Source organism: Macrobrachium rosenbergii, chromosome 59 (assembly GCF_040412425.1).
Source record: "Macrobrachium rosenbergii isolate ZJJX-2024 chromosome 59, ASM4041242v1, whole genome shotgun sequence".
Lineage (NCBI taxonomy): Eukaryota > Metazoa > Arthropoda > Malacostraca > Decapoda > Palaemonidae > Macrobrachium > Macrobrachium rosenbergii.
In genome coordinates, this window is record NC_089799.1 from 18,174,212 (window position 1) to 18,179,791 (window position 5,580).

The following is a 5,580-nucleotide window of genomic DNA, read 5'->3' on the forward strand; positions in this document are numbered from 1 at the left end:
ATTCAATAGTTACGAACCAATGTGCGAAAGAGGGAAATGATACTGATCATCATTATTCTACATCTTTTCATTTTTATTCTTCCTCATTTGGCCTTTGGGGAATTCCATCCCGTGGTATATTTTAAATGACAATAGAAAAACTTTTAGACGAAACACGGACAAAGAAATAAAAAGAGAATTAGAATTAAATTTCTTAGCAGAGTTGCCGGAAATGAATTAAAAGTATTAAATATTCGAAAAACTTGCGAACACATTACATTACATTACATTACATTACATCCGTTTGACTGAGCAAAATGCTGTAAAAGTTATTTGAGGTAATGAAGCTTTTATCTGATGTAATTAAACCAGGAAGCATTGTATTACGAAGATCTTTTAACTTGAGAGGAAAATAAATATAAAAGTAGTTAATACAACAAAGTAAGTGAAATAACATTACAAGAAATGGGAACATTTCTGATATTCCCATGAGCAATTCACCATTTGTCTTGTTATATGCTCTCTTTAAATCTGGACGCAAACATGACAAAGATGGGTAATTTACTTTGTAAGACAAGATAGATTACTTACCTTGTAAGACAAAGATAGGTAACTTATTTTGTAAAAGAAAGATGGGTAACTTACTTTGTAAGACAAAGCTGGTAGCTTACTTGAAAGGCAAAGACGGATAACTTACTTTGTAAAAGAAAGATCGGTAACTTCCTTTGTAAGACAATGATAGGTAACTTACTTTGTAAGACAAAGATAAGAAACGTTTTTTGTAAGATAAAGTTAGGCAACTTACTTTGTAAGACAATGATAGGCAACTTAGTAAGACAAAGACAGATTAGTTACTTTATAAGACAAAGATAGGTAACTTTCTTTGTAAAGGAAAATTAGGTAATTTACTTTGTAACTTCCTATATTAGACAAAAATAGGTAACTTACTTTGTACGACAATGATAGGTAATTTACTTTGTAAGACAATGATAGGTAACTTATTTTGTAAGACAAAGATATGTAATTTTCTTTGTAAGACAAAGATAGGAACCTTACTTTGTAAGACAACGATAGGTAATTTAATCTATAAAACAAAGATTGGTAACTTACTTTGCAAGACAAACATATGTAATTTCCTTTGTGAGACAAAGATATATAAGAACCTTACTTTGTAAGACAACGATAGGTAATTTAATTTGTAAAACAAAGATTGGTAACTTATTTTGTAAGACAAAGATATGTAATTTCCTTTGTAAGACAAAGATAGGAACCTTACTTTGTAAGACAACGATAGGTAATTTAATTTGTAAAACAAAGATTGGTAACTTACTTTTCAAGACAGAGATAAGCACATTACTTTGTAAGACAATATAGGTAACTTACTTTGTAAGACAAAGATAGGTAACTTACTTTATAACACAAAAATAGGTAACTTACTTTGTAAGAAAAAGACAGGTAACTTACTTTATAAGACAAAGATAGGTAACTTACTTTGTAAGAGAAAAATAGGTAACTTACTTTGTAAGAGAAAAATAGGTAACTTACTTTATAAGAGAAAGATATGTAACTTACTTTGTAAAAGAAAGTTAGGTAATTTACTTTGTAAGAGAAAGATGGGTAACTTACTTTATAAGACAAAATAGGTAACTTATTTTGTAAGAAAAAGATAGGAAGTTCTTTATAAGACAAAGATAGGTAATTTATTTTCTAAGAGAAAAATAGGTAACTTACTTTGTAAGAGAAAGATAGGCAACTTACTTTGCAAAAGAAAGTTAGGTAATTTACTTTGTAAGAGAAATAGGTAACTTACTACACTAGAAAAATAGGTAACTTACTTTGTAAGAAAAGATAAGCATTTTACTTTGTAAGACAAAGATAGGTAACTTACTTTTTAAGAAAAAATAAGTAACTTACTTTGTAAGACAAAAATAGGTAACTTACATTGTAAGTAAAGAATGAAGGCCACAAAAATTAAAACATTGCATCACTTGAGTGAGAACACAGAAATTCCAACATATAAACGCTAGGACATTTTATGATCTTACTTATTCACTTCGGTAAAAACAGGCATTTTCCCAACAAACCATTGTGGATTTTCCGAAGCAAAAATAATAAAACAAAAAACCAAAGACATTCGAAATTATTGCACATGGACAACAAAATTACTAAAACATAAACAGTAAAAAACTCTCGAGCCAAAAACAAAAAGCAGAAGAATTGCGCAAAAATCAAGTAAATTCTCAGAGCCTCTCCCCAGTCGAGAGGCATAAATAACATTCATAAATACCACAATTATCGTGCCATGCCTAATGTAGTCGACTAAAGCCTTTAAAAGAACGACCGGCCCTTAAAAGAACGACAGTCCTGGCCAATCAGAGACAACCTTGAACACGGGTTTGTAAACAGGTAATTACAGGGTCTGGGCGAGAGGGTTGTTTTACCTGGTGCCGAGCCCTCAGGCTGCCTGTGGTGGATGGCCAGAAAATAATACGAGGAAGGAAAGAGGAAATTTTCAGACAAAGATAAATAGAGAGAGAGAGAGAGAGAGAGAGAGAGAGAGAGAGAGAGAGAGAGAGAGACCCAAAGGGTAGGTGGGTGAGAGATCGAAGTACTTCATTTTATGATAATCTTCATAATCATTTTGATTTACAAAGAAAGAAATTAAGGGGCGGAAGTAGACTCATCTTTATGGGAAGATTTTTCGGTACAATAATATTTACTCAGAGAGGAGAAAATGAATGGAGAATTAAATTCAGAAATGATTCTCTCCTGAATTTTCTGAAATATATACATATATATATATATATATATATATATATATATATATATATATATATATATATATATATATATATATATATATATATATATATATATATATATATATATATAATACTTTGAATCACGGTGATGTGATAAATAGTCATATATATATATATATATATATATATATATATATATATATATATATATATATATATATATATATATATATATATATATATATATATATGGAGAGAGAGAGACAGACAGAGAAAAAACAATCAGTTAATTAATTATTGAAAGTTTTTCTGGCTTATCAGCTACTAATGTAGGAGAAAAAAAAATTGTGAAATATAATCATACATTCTTACATAAACGCACACATATGCATATATGTATATAAGTATGTATATACATATATATATATATATATATATATATATAGAGAGAGAGAGAGAGAGAGAGAGAGAGAGAGAGAGAGAGAGAGAGAGAGAGAGAGGACGGGAGAGTGCCGGACCTAAAGAGATAATTGGATAAGAGATAAAAATGTATGCGGAATTTATTGTCAAGGCCATAAATTCTTGCGCAATTTTAAAAGCGTCTCCTTTCATATTCGAAATGCAACCCAACACTTATACGCAAGGGTTAACATTCAGATTTTATCTCACGATTTTTTTAAAGAAAAACAAAAAAAATACTTAGGAATTTTCAAGGCTCGCTGAATGAGCCAGCTTTCGCTCCAGCTTTCTGTCATTCGTCATCTCTCATAATAAGAATAGAGTGTTTGAGAAAAGGTGAGGTAATTCTGATAACTCTAAGATTATTCTTCACGACTTATGAAAAGGAAGAAGAAAAAAGGAGGTAGTCATTTAGGAGACATCTACTTGTTTCGATGGAATTTGATTTCTCCGTTACTCTGTAATAATAATAATAATAATAATAATAATAATAATAATAATAATAATAATAATAATAATAATAATAATAATAATAACATATGGAAGATTGAGAAGGCTCAATATAAAATCAACTCAAATTATGAAATAATAATAATAATAATAATAATAATAATAATAATAATAATAATAATAATAATAATAATAATAATAATAATAATAATAACATATGGAAGATTGAGAAGGTTTAATATAAAATCAACTCAAATTATGAAATAATAATAATAATAATAATAATAATAATAATAATAATAATAATAATAATAATAATAATAATAATAATTAATAATAAAAATAACTCAAGATTGATAAAATAATATAAAATCAACTCAAATTATAAAATAATAATAATAATAATAATAATAATAATAATAATAATAATAATAATAATAATAATAATAAGGAAGATTGGGAAGGCTTAATATAAAATCAACTCAAATTATAAAATAATAATAATAATAATAATAATAATAATAATAATAATAATAATAATAATAATAATAATAATAATAATAATAATAATAATAATAAGGAAGATTGAGAAGGCTTAATATAAAATCAAATCAAATTATAAAATAATAATAATAATAATAATAATAATAATAATAATAATAATAATAATAATAATAATAATAATAATAATAATAACAACATAATTGCTTCTGTACAGTGGATTCTAAACAAGATTTTCTCTTGGTCAGGAAACCGTAAAACGAATTCCCGAATTCACTCGCTATATCCGCAGTAAATGCGTCCTAGTTGTGTTGATATGAATTAAGTTTTGAATCTGAATTTGAATGAACGTTTCCCTTCACATTGTCGGTGGTGAGGAGGCAATGAATTAAACTATAGGGCGGATAAGAATGTGACCTATGACCTCTAGAACTCAAATAGAAGCATAATAAAATTTTAAAAATCGGAAACCGAACATTTTGTGGATTTAGTGATTTTTGCTGGAGAGCTAAGATTTCTTTCATTATTATTATTATTATTATTATTATTATTATTATTATTATTATTATTATTATTATTATTATTATTATTAATTAGTTTTTAGGGGGAAACCACTATAATAACGCAGGAGGCGCTTTGAATATTTTGTTGCCAGTCGTAGCTTTACTATTGTTCAAGGTCAATGTTTGGAGAAAAATAAGAATATTATAAAAAATAACAACACCATCAACAACAACAACAACAACAATAATAATAATAATAATAATAATAATAATAATGCTAAGATATTACATGTTTGTCTATATGTTCATTAACCTCTTTCTAAAGAGACATCATTGCAATCGTGTTGAGGCGTGGCTCATAATGACACTTTTTTTTTACCACGATTTTTAGAGTCAACTCTGACCTTATTCCGAAATTTACAGGCAATACATTAACGACGATAGGAATCTACGAAAATCTTTTTATTGTCTTTATTTGTTCCTTGCCATTTTATCATTTATTGTAATTATCATTCAGTACAATTTTATCTACCATTGTGTATTTTTTATCTATTTTTTTTTCAGTCCGGTTTCTTATCTGTTCCGCTGTTGTGCTAACATTTTAATGATTTTGTCAAATAATACTTTTTTTTTAGTATCTTATTATTCCCTCTAGAGAGAGAGAGAGAGAGAGAGAGAGACAGACAGACAGAGAGAGAGAGAGAGAGAGAGAGAGAGAGTCTATGGATCACATATCTGAAAGTAAAGATTAGCGAAATAATGAATTTTATTTTTAATTATCTTATCATTCATTCTAGAGAGAGACAGACAGAGACAGAGAAACAGAGAGGCAGAGAGAGAGAAAGAGAGAGAGAGGCTCTGGATCGTATATCTGAGGCCAAAGATCGTATCTGTGTGTGTGTTTGTGTGTGTGTGAGTGCGTGTCT